Raw genomic sequence first — 16,540 nt, forward strand, 5'->3', positions numbered from 1 at the left:
GGTATCAAGCGGAGTGCCCCAGGGGTCAGTCCTGGGGCCAGTTTTGTTCAAACATCTTCATTAATGATCTGGATGATGGGATGGATTGCACCCTCAGGAAGTTTGCATTTGACACTAAGCTGGGGGGAGAGGTAGATATGCTGGAAGGTAGGGATAGGGTCCAGAGTGACCTAGACAAATTGGAAGATTGGGCCAAAAGAAATCTAATGAGGTTCAACAAGAACAAGTGCAGAGTCCTGCACTTAGGACGGAAGAATCCCAAGCACTGATACACGCTGGGAACCAACTGGTTAAGTGGCAGTTCTGCAGAAAAGGACCTGGGGATTACAGTGGACAAGAAGCTGGATATGAGTCAACAGCATGCCCTTGTTGCCAAGAAGGCTAACAGCATAATGGGCTGCATTAGTACGAACATTGCTAGCAGATTGAGGGACGTGATTATTCCCCTCTCTTCGGCACTGGTAAGGCCACATCTGGAGTATTGCTTCCAGTCATGGGCCTCCCACTACAGAAAGAATGTGGACAAATTGGAGAGAGTCCCGTGGAGGGCAACAAAAATTATTAAGGGGCTGGGGCACATGACTTACGAGGAGAAGCTGACAGAACTGGGCTTATTTAGTCTGCAGAAGAGAAAAGAGTGAGGGGGGCATTTGATAGCAGCCTTCAACTACCTGAAGGAGGGTTCCAAAGAGGATGAAGTTAGGCTGTTCTCAGTGCTGGCAGATGACAGAACAAGGAGCAATGGTCTCAAGTTCCAGTGGGGGAGGTCTAGGTTGGATATTAGGAAAAACTATTTCACTAGAATTGGTGGTGAAGCACTAGAATGGGTTACCTAGGGAGGTGGTGGAATCTCCATCCTTAGAGGTTTTTAAGGCCCGGCTTGACAAAGCCCTGGCTGGGATGATTTACTTGGGGTTGGTCCTGCTTTGAGCAGGGGGTTGGACTAGATGACCTCCTGAGGTCTCTTCCAACCCTAATCTATGATAGTCAGAATGCACTTTTTCCCCCCATTGTATTAATAGTGCTTTCTGTAGGAGAATCTCAGAGCATATTACAAATAAAGCTTTGGAGCAGCTGAAATAAAATGGTCCTGTCCCCGTTTTGCAGGTGAATACAGCAGAAGGACAGAGAGGAAAGCCACTTACACAAGATCTCTGTAGTGGAACCAGGGTTAGAACCAAGGTCTTCCATTCCCAAAGCCTCAACCACAAGTCCATCCTTCCTTTCCCTTTGGGACTCAATATTTCTTAAAGGGACATTGTCCTATTGAGTCGGTCCAAAATTTGGCCTTCATTAAAAATTATAATAATCTGATCATGCTTGATTTTGGGCTTCTTATTATCTATTTAGAAATTCAATCTTGCGCTGCCAGAGAAATGAAAAATAAATAAATACCTCAGTGTGAAATCCTGCCCCTGCTGAAGTCAATGGCAAAATTTTCAATGACTTCAACAGAGCCCGGATTTCGCTCCTGCTATTTTTTGCATGACCATGCAATGTTTTGCTCTATTTTGCAGTGGGAGTACAAGTTAGCTAACAAATTCACCTGATTTCTCTGTGATTCGGAACCCCTTCTGTAAAATGGTAATGAGGACTCCTTTTCTCCTACTCTGGCTGTCTGCATGTAGACTGTAAGTTCCATGGGACAGAGACTGCCTCTTACTCTGTTTTTGTACAGCCCCTAGCATGACGGGAATCCAGTCTCACCCAGCAAGTCACAGCCCTACTGTAATGCAAAAAATAAATTCTATTCCTCTTTAACAACAGAGTTGGTATCTCTAATGTTAATGATATTACAGGCAAAAGAGGTAAACACAAGGATTCCAATTTGTATTTGCCAATCCAATTAAAGGGACAAATATAGAATGTGTGCACACACGAGCATTTAGGAATGTAAAACAGTTAATAATAATACTTAACTTTTACATATTGCTTTTCATCCATAGATCTCAAAGAGCTTTGCAAAGGAGGTCAGTATTAGCCCCATTTTACAGATTGGTGCCTCACTTTCCATGTCTACCCACTTGCTTGAAAAAAGTGGGATTTAAGCACAATATTTAGGTTATTTTCAAAAATGAAGTTAGCAAAGGCATACTGGCATATGCTTTGAAAGGAACAGCAGGGAATAAAAGCCAGCATTCAGTCAATGGAAAAGAATAAAATACTGTTTTCATATTCATCACAGATGCCAGAAAGCAAAAGGTGATAAATAAGAGCTATCTTTAATGATGCTGAACAGAAGTACTTTAAAAACCAAGATGGCTTAACTTTGGATATTTTTCCAACTCTATTCCAGAAGTATTGCAAACTGAAAATATATCCACAGTTTTTATACACCTTTTCATTTTGGTGATGCCCAAATGAGCTAGAGAGAGAGAGATTTATGCTGAGTTGGTGGTTAGAGCTTATGTTACACACATTTTTAGAAATTCTGCAGTCTGCCACCAAGTAGTTGCCCAGTCTAGCTTTAGTGTCATGATGTAATTAACAAAAATGGGACAAATTCATCCCAGGTGTAACTCCACTGATGTCAATGGGCTTACACAAGAAGATGTACATGTTCCAATGAGTGTGGTTAATACTTAGACAGAAAATTCTTGTAAGGGACTCATATGTATTTAATCTGTCCTTTCTAGTAAATAAAAAAAAATCACAATTTATTAATGAAATGTGAGAAAAATTAAACCATTTTCACTGACAGCAGTAATGACTTCACCTGGATCAGCAGGAACATTCACTTGTACCGGGAGATTTCACGGAGGCGAGCATTCACCAGACTCCATCCCAGAGCCAGCAGCACATGAAGCACCTCAGGCTCCTGTATCAGTGGATGAAGGACTCAAACAGTTGCTCTGGGAAGGGAACTAGCACATGCCCATGTTACAATGAGCTAGACTGGATACACTCTAGAACTCCACATACTGAGCCTGAATTCAGCTACAACCCCCTCCTTGACGACACCGGCCTCATCATGACTTTGCATAGTATGCCACGATAATCCAAACCACATTGGCCACACTGGCGTCCAGATAGGTCCAGAGGCATCGCCAACAGGCTTTCAAATGCCAAAAGGCACACTCCTCCTCCACCATTCTACAGCTACTCAGTCTATAGTTGAATTCCCTTTTTCTTTGGTCAGCAATGTCAGGGTTCATGAGCCACGGTAGGAGAGGGTATGCATGACTCCCCCAAAATAAATGTCAGCACAGAAACACTGCACATAGTCACATTGTATTGGGGAGAATAAAGTCCCTTCTTCTCCAATGGATGGTAGAACCCCTATCTCCTGAGACACCTGGCATCATGGACCTTTCCAGTGTGCTCAATATTTGTGTTCATGACCTGATCCCTGTGGTCCACCAAGTCATGGAGAACCACTGAATAGTAACGTTTGTAGTTCATATACTCACTGGCCCCTTTTGGTGGGCGAAGTACAAGGATGCATTTTCCATTGATGTCCCTCAGACAGTTCAGAAAACCATCCTCTGAAATCCAGCTATAATTTCAAGGATTTGGATTATGACAGCCACCTGTGGGTAGATAACAGTACTGATAGCCTGGCAAACCTGTACAACCATCACCTGAATAGGTGAATTCCCAAACCCAAGCTGGTTGGCAACTGAACACTAGCTATCAAGTGTTACCAGAGACAAGTCCAAAGGGCAATAGCACAGAGCCAGGTGCCTGGTATGGTTTCCCAAAATCAAGTGCGGAGTTGGTGCAAGCTGCTTGCACACATTTATGAAGGTTTCCTTCCTCATTGTGAAGTTCTACAGCCACCGGTCATCATCCCAGGATTCCAAGATGATGTGGTCCCACCATACTGTACGATTCTCCAGGACCAGAAGCGCTAGTCCACCCAGGGGCATACCACTGCTATTCCGGCGTTCAACACCTTTGTTCCATGTGACCCAAGTGCATTTTCATCCCCGCTCCAGCTCAGCTGTCTTTGTCTTCTGAAATTTATTTGGACCAATTTTGTCCATTATTCAGCACAGCATCCATGAATATTTGTCCAGTGAGCAGAAGCTGAATCACATCTTCATGAACTTGCTCCAGGTCTCTGATGCAGTTGGACAGAAGGGAGAGATGACAGGGAGATGTTGTCATCAAATGCATGAAGGCAGCACATAATTTCAGCAACACACAGCAAAGCAGTTTCTAGAGTGTCTCCTGTGACACACATGACTCTGAGATACCATCCCTAAAATGTTAGTGCTAACATCACGTACCAAAAAGGGTGTGGACATGGCTATACACCTGTGCACAGTATATATCCATGCCTGGCACATGTGGATACTTGGCGGAGCTACAGGGTACATGATCTAGCACAGTGGCTCTCGACCTTTCCAGACTACTGTACCCTTTTCAGGAGTCTGATTTGTCTTGTGTACCCCAAGTTTCACCTCACTTAAAATCTAATTGCTTACAAAATCAGATATAAAAATACAAACAAGTGTCACAGCACACTATTACTGAAAAAATTCTTACTTTCTCATTTTTACCATGTAATTATAAAATAAATCAATTGGAATATAAATATTGTACTTACATTTCAGTGTATAGTATATAGAGCAGTATAAACAAGTCATTGTCTACATGAAATTTTAGTTTGTACTGACTTCGCTAGTGCTTTTTAATGTAAGTGTTTGTAAAACTAGGCAAATATCTAGATGAGTTGATAGTACCCCCTGGAAGACCTCTGTGTACCCCCAGTGGTATGCATTCCGCTGGCTGAGAACCAGCAGTATGGTGGGGCTGGAAGGGAGGCTCTGGCATACCCCTGGTTGAGAACCACTGCTCTAGCAGTACACGGACATGTGATTGTGTCTACTCGCATGTGTAGATGTACCCTATGTCTTTACAGGTTTGAGGCCTTAATAGACAGGAGGGAAAAAAGGGGGAGGAAGTATTATTACAGTCTTTTTACAGGTGGGCAGAGAAGGGTTAAGAAACTTGTCCAAGATCATGCAGGAAGTCTATGGCACATCTGGGAACAGAAATCAGATTTTCTGAGTCCCATCTAGTGCTTTAACCACAAGACCATCCTTCCATTTCTTATTGTTATGCATGAGTGTAATAAACAATTTTATGGCTATATGCAGCCTACTTGAAACTAAATAAAAAAAAAGTCTAAAATATAACATACAGTCCTTCTGAAATACAGTCCTAGGTTTTAGTGTCCAGGGAGAAAATTAGCATTTTGATAATAGATCGAAATGTGACCTCTTAAATTATCTTTTGCTAGCAGTCTGTAGCAACAGTTCTGCTACAGTTCTGTTGTTCATTGGTAACCATAGAAATTTAAGAGCTGCCAAGTATATACTCTTTGTTTTCAAACAGCTGAAAGATGATGCAGTTGATGTGAATGTGCCTCCTGACTTCATACTGAAATCACCCATTGGCAGAGTTGATGGAGAGATAAAGAAAAACCTTTCCATGGTTGTAAAGCTAAGTCATTAAAAAGTAATTTCTGTTATTGGGCTACCAGTATATTTTCAAGAAGCTTCACAGCTAGAAGTAATATATGGTGAAAAGTGACATGCTGTTATTCAGTAATAACTCTTACGGAAAACAGTTTTTCAGATTGAACTGAAGATGCTATGGTGTTTATTTAAAGAATTCCTTTTAGAAAAAGCTCAGTAGCTTAAAATAGTTCTTAAAAGATACACTGTTAGGTCAATTATAGATCCAAATCTGGGTTTGGCACCGTATTCTGCTACCTACGCTGGTTGTCCCATCTAGTGCTATATTGGAATATATGGGTGTGGCACACTCACCATGCAAGAGTGCTTTGGGCACCCAATGTGCTAGGAAATCACTACAGTGCAGGTAGAGTGCTGCAAAAGACCAGCCTTCCCTGCAGTTGTGCTGCTGCACCTAGCAGTTTAGACTAATGGCTGGGTACTACACCTGGTATTGCTCACAGAGATGTGGGAAGAAGGTAAGAGAAAGAAAGCAGCGAGCCCTTGCAAGGACTTCCAGCCATTCTGCAATCTCATGAGGGCTGCTCAGTGAGGCTTGGTGGGCATCTGGTTGCCTAGCTTCGCTCTGAGGGGCTGAGCTGAGTGAGCCTAGCACAGTGCCAGGTTTCTTTGGATTGCTGTCAGCCTGATAAATTCACACTATCCACATCGAGGTGCATTTAAAAGAGGGAATTACTCAAGTGCTTGGCCTTTGGCTATAGGTAGATCATTGGGGATCAAATAAAGAAAACAACTAATCTAGAACATGGGCAGAAACAAAACTCTCTACTCCAAATTAATCATCATGCTTTCATTTAAAACTCTTAATAAGTCTTGTGAAAACACACACAAAAAAATTAGATGGACACCAGCACCTCCAATGCACTATCCCAAGAGCCCCTACCCCATGATCGAGCTGTATTTTTAATTTTACTGAAAAATAGGGGGTTGAGGAAAGGCAGCTGGTAAATGACTGAAACTGGTGTTTTACAGAACCTTGTAAACTTTCACCCTGGGAGCTGCTTATGAAAGTGGTGCATGCTCAGCAGGAATACTCATATGGAAATTGTCCAAATTTGGATGGCTTCCGCAGGAGGACAGGGGGAGCTCTTCCTAAGGAAGGCATGGGGGATAAGGAGTCCCTCAGACCTGAAGCAACCTCTGTCCCCACTGTTTAAGAGACGACAGGCCTGGAACTCCTCCTCCTTCATCAAACGCTTTAGTGTGCTGGTGGTGAGGGGTAGAATCAGTAGATTTTAAATCTTGGAATGGAGAGATTTAATATAAACTCCAGGCCCCTGTGTGTTATAAAGCGCATTAGTCTGCTGGATTTTTTTACCAAACCATCTTGTATTTGTTCAAGTTTGCATGAAAGATTTGCTATTCCCTAATTACACATCAGGAAAATATGTTTCCATTTTATAATAAGCTTCTTTCCAGAATCTTTTAAAAGTACTCTCTATTTGCTGCGGTTAGCCTAAGAGACAGGACTGGTGTGCCATGATGGATTACAAATTTGCTTGCAGTTATAATGAGATGGGCTGTAATAGGATGAAATTAAGAGGGAAAAATTTAGACTGAACACCAGGAGAAAAAAAACCCACCTTTCTTGACAATAAAGATGTATTGAGCTGTGGAATAGTCTCCTCAGGGAAGTAGTAGAACCCTCATCACTTAAATCTTTTAAAACTAGACCACACAAAATACTAGAAAATGTACTTTAAGGAATGATCCTGTGCTGGCAGGGATGTTGAATGGATGATGTAATAGAAGTTAGAGACTGAAAAGCTCTGTATTGCTGACAAACAGCTCTGTGTAGTACTGGTAGGCAGGTAAGCATTCTCCTCCTTTTAGAGGGGGAAACTGAGATAGCGAGGTTAAGTAACTTAGCTATCAGAGTGGTAGCCGTGTTAGACTGTATCAGCAAAAACAACGAGGAGTCCTTGTGGCACCTTAGAGACTAACAAATTTATTTGGGCACAAGCTTATGCTCATATAAATTTGTTAGTCCTAACGTGCCAAAAGGACTCCTCGTTGTTTTAACCTACCTATGTCCATAGGGGAAATCCCTGATGTAAACCCTAATCTAGCAAAGCAATTAAATACAGATTTAAATCCCATGGGACTTCCCTATTCCCAATCCTAGGATTAAGCATTAGCCCACATGGCACTACAACTGGAGTATCAGTATACAAAGTATCTTGAGACAGGCCGTATGGTTCTGTATTGTTGTGTTCTATGACAAATAATAACAATTCCTTCATGCATGCGTAAATAGTTTGAAATTTACATAAAAGAATAAAAGGAAAACATAAAAGCAGTGGATTGTTTTGGAAAAAAGTGATTGAGAATCCATAAAATAATCCAACATGATTAGAATTTTAAAACATAGTTAACATTTCAAGCTTATTGTACATATCAGTGCTCTTTCAAATGAAACCAGCCATGTTTAATGAAGATTAACATCTTATTTAAATTTAAGTACAAAATACCAATGTATCACATAAAGGGCATGTCACCTAAAAATGGCTCAATTACTACTATAAAAATAGAGAAATATTTAAAAGCAAATCTAAATGAAGAATAAAAAGTGCACTCTCTAGGAGATCTATTTCATAACAATATTTTTTCTACAGTAGAATACCTCTCACAAGTCAGAAGTAAAATTAGAACTGGCTTATAGAAAATGTGAAATAACAGTTAAAAAAACAAAATAAAAAAAAAATTCCAAAACTGGCACAATTTAATCTTCACCACAAATGTGGGTAAATAGTGAACATAAGGTATATGTTGTGTTTTCAAAATGCAAGTATTAGAACCGCTCTAGTTTGGAACTGTTTCTGAACTCCTACATCCATCACCTTTGGATCAATGTTCAAAGAATCGCCTCATACAAAGCACCATTGCTGTTAATGCATCAGCAGATATTTCTGTTGTTGAGTCCACCCAATCACACGTGTCAGTGACGTATGCTGGCACCTTTTCTACTCTTCTCCGGACTAGAGACTGACCTCACTTGCAAATTCCTGAAAATTACTGATAGATTTGGAACAGAATTCAGCTCTTTCTGCTCTGAATCACATGTAGGGAATGACTGACTGCATTTCTGAGAAGGAATGACAGAATTTTGTAATACGTTATCCCAAATGGCTTTAGACCAGCCTTCCAAGATTTATATTGTTTCTCAGGTTGATGCCATACAGTCATTCTATTTAAAAAGTGACATTTGAGTAATACAGATACTCAGAATAACTGCGCTCTTGCAAAAAGAGTACTATTAAGGGCCTGATCCAAGAGAAAATAAAAAAAGAGCAACCCACCCCATTATAGCCAATCTCCTGGTGGTTATCTCACCCAGCATGTGAGATCCCTGCTCTCCCTGAGTCAGAGTAGGGACTTAAACCTACATCCCAAGTGAGGGCCCTAACCACCAGGCTATTGGGTATCCTTGGATGGGGGAAGCGCTTTCTCAATCTCCTGTTGAAGTGGTTCTACTTTGTGTAACTAAATATTAATTTGAGCAAGAACTTCAGCTTGGGTTTCTAACATGCCAGGTAAGGGCTATAATCACACATATGCTCTCACTCTCTTTCTCTGGTCCAATGAAGTGGAAAAGATTCAACAGGAGAGTTTCTACCCCCTGCCCCCATTATAGCCAATAGCCTGGTGGTTAGGGCACACATCTGTGAGATCTGGGTCCAAGTCCCTGCTCCACAGCCAGCAGAGCAGGGATTTAACCTTAAATCTTCCACATCCCAAATGAGTGACTGAGACAAACAAACACCCCTGAAAAATTCAAGACCTGTTTGTCTTTAGGAGTGTCAACAGGTGAGACAGGCAGGGCAATGCTTAATCTGAGAATCCTGCTTGAGGGCTGACAGAGCTGACTTCAGTGAGGGCTCCAAGCCGCTCTTAAGTGCTAATGCTGTCAACGGCTAAGGTGGCTTTGCACATACCTACCAGCAGAACCTTAGGAGCCTATGGGGTAAGGCAACTGCTGAACAGTAGGTCAGTGTTGCCTAAATGTTGGACTCAGGCACCTAAGTACCTTTGAGGATCTAGCCCTTAGGCCTTGTCTGAACACAAGAGTTGTATCTCCTAACTATACCAGGTATAGAGGTCTAGTAAAGCAGTACAACACCCTCTAGAATGGATACCCTTATCTCAGTATATATCTGCTTATACAAGTGTAGCTTATTCCTGTAAGGAAAGGGGAATAAACTTACTGGGATAAGGTGCCTTTTATATTGGTATAACTGCATCCCCACTAGGGGTTGTACCAGTATATCAGTTTTAAAAAAAAGAATTCAAACCTGACAGTTTGACAGTTATACCAATACAAAAATTGGATGTAGCCTGGATCTTAATTGGAGGCTACCTGAGTACCTTCTTATCCCTATTCTGGAGAGCTTACCTATGGGGGTGAGACACTGATGAGATGATTGGGACAGGAAGTGGGTAGCATTGCCCTGCTTCTGTCCAAGCTGTATGTTTACTGTGGAAAGAGAGAGATGAGAGCAGTTACCGCCCAATCTGATATCCTCAATTGGCACTAAATTAAAGGAAGAAATCAGAAGCTGGATGTAGCGCATAACCCATCTTAATAAAACCATCAGTAAGCTTTATGATACAGTTTCAAATATTAGTTTGTTTTTAATATAGAGCTTGATCCAGCAGTCTTTACTCATTCAAAATACCCAGTGATTTCAGTGGGTGTTTTGCCTGAGTAATGAGGCAAGGACCTGGTCCGTTATGTTTATTAAATATGACCACCATTTGGGAAAGCTCTTAAAGTTAAGCATGTACTAAAGTCTATTGACTTCAAAGTCCTTCAAAGCACATATTTAAAGGCCTAATCCAAAGCCACAAGGAGTCTTGCCACAGAGTATTGGATCTGGCCCCAAATACTGTGTAGAATAGTTATTCACTTTGGCATGTGCTAAGGTGCTTTGCTGAATCAGGAGATATCAGAATAACCATACAAAACTGTTTGTTTCTATTTCTCATTGATTTCACTCTTATCCTACATTTTTGATTCAGAATCAAGGATTGGATTTCATAAGGATGTTGAGTTTAATAACTATATTTTTTCCTACTTGTAAGACTTATTAAAAAAAATCTGTACATGCCTCTTTAGTTAGAGCCAAAAAAACCCTCAGTTATTTCTGCTTTTAACATTATTTTCTAAGGGATTCTGGCAAATTAAGAAATTCCTACCACTTCTATTTGAAGATCTGAAATTCCACAGCTATCAGCATATTCGGTCACGCCTTGGTGACTCATAAATCTTTCCCAACCTTTTATTTCATGGTGTCTAGTTAAAGTATTATATGGAAATGACAGTTTGCAAAGAGCACATACTTTAAAAGCATCATCTAAAGTAAAGAAAAGATTTTTATTACAGCACTAGTCAAGGTAGACACTTGGCTATTTGTGACTGTCTGCTGCACAGTTCACCTTTGGTTTTCTAGCTGAACGCACCTTAACTCTAAAATAAAAAAAGCATAGTCATTATTATTAATAATGATACTATAATCTGAAGGGAAGCCAAAGGAATGAGACAAAACCACATCGTCTAAAAATCCAAACTTGAATGCAGCCAGAGCCCTTACACAGCAGCAGTTGTATCCCCTAGAAATAGTGACAGGCAGCTCCACCCACCAAAAGAACTGTCTCAATTTCCATTCCCCAAGCTCCCTCTCTCACCCCACCTAGCTGCAACCAGGCTGATGGAGGAGGTGCCTATTGTAATAATCTGAAGTGATCTAGTGCTGCTTATCATCATAAAAAGCTTTACAAATATTGATTACAACACACCCCTGCTGTAGGCAGTAATATGGCTATTTTAGAAATGGGTATCCTTTGGCATAGTGTGAATAAGGGCTTGATTTGCAGATAAGAAGAGAAAGAGAGCTGCAGCTCTCACTGAACTCAGTAGGAGCTGAGATTCTCAGCTCCTCAGAAAATCAGGCCTTAAAGTGGCTTGGCCAAGGCCATTCACACAGAGGACTAAATTTATAAAGGGGACTTAGGCATCTAAACAACAGATTCATAGAAGCCAGTATACTTAGCAGGGAGCTACCCAAGCTAGCCAATAAGAAATGTTGTGGACAGCAGTATGGCCTTTGCCCCCACACCTCAAAAGGAGTAGGTGTAACCCACATACCTAACAGGAAGACATCTAGAGATAAGTGGGGGGAAAGTGAGTTATATGGATCTTGCCCAGAAGTTTCTGGAACTGGGTGTGAGAGTTTGGGGTTTGCTCAATAGGCTCCCTGTAGCTGGAGTAATATACTCCGTTGAGGGCAAGTAGTCAGGACAGCAGCTTCACAACAGGACAAGTGACCTGTGTGGGTTGGGAGAGGCTCAGACACAGGAGCAGAAAGCAGGCTCTTTCCCCCTAACTAAGAAGCATTTTGCGGCAAGGTTATTCATTTATGTACTTAATACTGATTGGTTGGTTGATTAGTTAGTACAGTGGTTCTCAATGAGGGGTATGAGTACCCCTGAATTTACACTGAGGTCGTCCAGGGGGTACATCAATGCATCTAAATATTTGCCTAGTTTTAAGTCAGTACAAGCTAAAATTTCATACAGTCAAACTGAGAAAGCAAGCAATTTTTCAGTAATGTGCTGTGACGCTTTTGTATTTTTATGTCTGATTTTATAATCAAGTAATTTTTAAGTGAGGTGAAACTTGGGGTATGCAAGACAAAAAAATCAGACTCCTGAAAGGGGTACAGTAGTCTGAGTTAGCAGGCTAGCTACTTAAGTGATTGCAAAGTCCAGCAGATGAGGTGAAATAGTCTGTTTGAATTCCTGTTGGAGATTTCTGCGAGAGAGAGGCAGGAAGGTATTATTACAGTGCTTTGGACTCACCAGACTGTTTAGAGTTGATGAACAAAGATTAACAGACAGCTGAACTCAAACTGAGCTTTTGGAACTCTGGATTTCTTCTCACTGCGTGGAGGGACTGACCTGTACTAGATTTGTTTCTATTTATGTATAACTGAAGATAAGTTATGTGGAGTATGAAGTAGGCTTGCTATTTAGTAGAAATTATGCTATTATTTTTGTTATAAAATGTTATAAAGTCGATACTTGAGAAATTAGTTCATTCTTCTTGTTCTTTTTTGGACTTATTGTGGGGAGATTGACCCTGTGCAACGCTTACTGAAAATTCGCAGAGATTGAATTCTAGGTCTCCAAGTGCTTTTCTATAAGGGTTGTGTTGAAGCACTAGGAGAGGAATGGTAAGGGGGCTGAACTACAAAATCAACTCTCGCCCACACAAAGGTAACATAGGCACTTCCTTACCTCTCCTGAAGTTAGGTTTCTAAGCCAGGTCAAACTTTTAAATGAAAAACATGGAGGTGGTTTCTCCCCCATACCAAAAAGTCCCATGGTTATGGCTCTTACCTGGAAGATAGGAGACCCAAGGTCAAATCCCTTCTCTGCCTGATCTGGCACAGAGACCTGAACTCAAGTCTTTAATTTCCAACTTCAGTGGCCTAGCCACTGGCCTATAGGGTATTCCCACTCTCTGGCCCAATGAATGTTTATTTCTACACAGTGAAACAGCTTCAACTGGAGAGATATTGAGATTCCATCCCCAGAATGCCTTATAGCCCAGTGGTTAGGGTACACATGTGGAAGGACCTAGGTTTAAGTCCTGACTCTACAGCATGCAAAATAAGGATCCAAACCTAGGTCTCCTTCCTCCCAGCTGAATGTGCCAACCGCTGGGCTATGGGGGGCAAGGACAGTCAACACTGCCACCTCCTTCTCCTGTCTGTGTGGGTTTGGCCCGCTCAGAGCATACCTATTGGATTAAGCCCTACAGGCAAGATAAACAATGGAATGGCTACTTTGTGGATCCCACCAGGGCTTAGGTCTGAGTAAGGCACCAAGCAGCTTGACAGTGTCAGGATTTTGGCAGATTTGCACATGCCCACTGACAGGTATTTAAGGGACATTAGGCAGCAACTGAGCAGGAGTTTTGCAAATGCCAGTGGTGCCCAAACATTGGAAATCAGTAGTAAGAGAAACTGGGTCATCTTGCCTATTCCCTAGTCAATGTAGGAATGCTCCCTATTGGGCATTAAAGTGTTTTAGGCAATCTGGTTTTAAAATATTGCAATTATATAGCTTCCACCTTCCCCTTTGGTAAACTATTTCACTTTCCAGTCAATCTCACTGTTGGGAAATTCTCTTACTATTCAGCCTATACTTTCCTTCACTCAGTTTTGTCTCATTACTCTTAGTCATACCCCATGGATCATCACAACAATTTATGACTCTTTGTTGTTTACACCCTTTAATGAATCCTTGCAGAAGGTCATTTCCTCCTTAGTCAGCCTTTCAGTAGATCTTCATTAGACACTTCAGCCCCAACCCTCAATAATCACTGTTGCCCTTTGAATTCTTATCAATATCTTTCAGACATAAAAGTACCGAGAGCTACACACATTTCTCCCCAGGGTTGCATAGAGTATTCATTATCTATCTGATCCACAATAGATTATTTCTGCATATGCAGCTCCACATCACATTTATTTTTGCTACACTGCTATATTAACAGCTCATTTTATTCAGTGTCTGTCAATCCTGGGCCTTTGATATTACTGCTTTCCAAGTATCTTTCTTCAGCTGAATATTTATGTTCCTGATTATCATCTTTAGAATTATTAGCTAACAATTTGACTCACGGGACAAAAACTCCCACAGAAATGCAATTTAAAGGGTACGAAAGGAAGAGACGCTATACCAGGGCAGACTGTTGGGATATTGAAGCCAACACTTGGTGAAATGCTATGACCACTGCGTCCATGTGTTGTACAATCAGGGCTTTAGTTCACATGCAAGCTTAAGTCAGTAAAGATCTTTAGGACCCTTCAGGCACTATATAAAACATGTTTGATAAGCATGTTTGTTGTTTTGCTATTACTTTAGAATGATCTCATTTACAAAACTAACAGCAGAGCTAAGCTATATCATAGATAGGGCCATAGCAACCTTAATAATAGGCAGCACCTCACACTTCCCAATATAAGAGACTGTTTTCAGTTGCTTATTCCTTTGCCAAACTTAAATCAGTTGGGCTACAATTTTCTACACTCAGCATTTGACTCAGGCTGATACATATTTGATGGAAGTTTCAGCCAAAATGGTTCCGCCCTTTCCAAGAACAAGGCTAGGAGAAAATACATTGTTTTGCAATGTTAAATATCTAGTCCCCCCATGCTTAGACGAAGGGAATTAACATTTGGGAGAAGCATGGCCTGTGTGTCAGGGGTCTGCTCTTGCTGTTCCTATGAAAGTTTGCCCAAATTTGGCCAACTTAGAAGACTTTGAGAAATCTCTGTTTGCTTATGGTCAGTAGGGACTTTGATTTGTGGCATCTAAAATCTCCAAAGATTCCTATGAAGGGGCTTATTCCTCCATCCCTTATCTACGGAGTTATTGTGTTACCCTAACCCTTTAAGAATCCAATCTCCCAGCTCTATGTCAGCCACTCTTAGCCCTATATAGGTAGCTCTCCAAGGCCTGACAATGTGGGCTTCCACAAGTCTGTCCTGCTCTTCTCCTCCTTGTAGAGTACAAGGGAAAAACATCTTTTGGAAGGTTTAAGTAGATAAAGGGGGGGGAACCCTATGTCAAAAATGCCATTACCTGTTTCCGAGTCACTGATAACGCAGAAGAAAATGATCCTGAATGCGTATATATCAATATACTAACAGATAAAGCACAGTATGGGGTATTAATTGGTGTCCACTACAGATCACAAGAGGGAACAGGATGACTGCCTCCTTATGCACCTATCTATAATGTGAAGGAAAAACAACATGTTATCATGAGGGACTTCAATATGAGTGACATATCCTGGAAGTCTCATGTTACCACTGTTAAAACATCCTTGGAATTTCTGAATTATAGATGACAATTTCATAACTCAAGTGTTGCAGCCAGCATGGGGATTCTTTATTAGACCTTGTCCTAGAAGATAAAGAGGAATCATAGAATATCAGGGTTGGAAGAGACCTCAGGAGGTCATTTAGTCCAATCCCCTGCTCAAAGCAGGACCAACACCAACTAAATCATCCCAGCCAAGGCTTTGTCAAGCCGGGCCTTAAAAACCTCTAAGGATGGAGATTCCACCACCTCCCTAGGTAACTCATTCCAGTGTTTCACCACCCTCCCAGTGAAATAGTGTTTCCTAATATCCAACCTAAACCTCCCCCACTGCAACCTGAGACCATTGCTTCTTGTTCTGTCATCTGCCATGACTGAGAACAGCCGAGCTCCATCCTCTTTGGAACCCCCCTTCAGGTAATTGAAGGCTGCTATCAAGTCCCCCTTCACTCTTCTCTTCTGCAGACTAAATAGCCCCAGTTCCTTCAAGTATCTGGGGGTAGCCGTGTTAGTCTGTATCCACAAAAACAACAAGGAGTCCGGTGGCACCTTAAAGACTAACAGATTTATTTGGGCATAAGCTTTCATGGGTAAAAAACCTCACTTCTTCAGATGCATCTAGGAGGGTGGTGAAGCACTGGAATGGGTTACTTAGGGAGGTGGTGGAGTCTCCATCCTTAGAGGTTTTTAAGGCCTGGCTTGACAAGGCAGCTGAAGAAGTGAGGTTTTTTTACCCACAAAAGCTTATGCCCAAATAAATCTGTTAGTCTTTAAGGTGCCACCGGACTCCTTGTTGTTTTCCAGTTCCCTCAGCCTCTCCTCGTAAGTCATATGCCCCTTCGGGATGGTTTGTTCCTGCGCCCTCAATAAGCTTCTTTAAAATACAGCCAGAACTGATCACAGAATTAAAAATTAAAGGTAGCTTAGGTACAAGTGATCATGACTTGATCACATTTACATTGTGCAAACAGAATAAAGTCTAGACCAATAATATACGTACTTGGTGTTTCAAAAGGGCCAATTTCACAAAGCTAAAACCAGTTATAAACCAGATCTGGGAGGAAGAATTTAATCAGAAAATTGTGAATGATAATTTGGAATAATTTAGAATGCCTTAACAGATGCCACAATCTCACAAGTGAGAAAAAAGACTGTGCTGGTTA

The sequence above is a fragment of the Malaclemys terrapin genome, chromosome 5 (assembly GCF_027887155.1).
Source record: "Malaclemys terrapin pileata isolate rMalTer1 chromosome 5, rMalTer1.hap1, whole genome shotgun sequence".
NCBI classification, from domain to species: domain Eukaryota; kingdom Metazoa; phylum Chordata; order Testudines; family Emydidae; genus Malaclemys; species Malaclemys terrapin.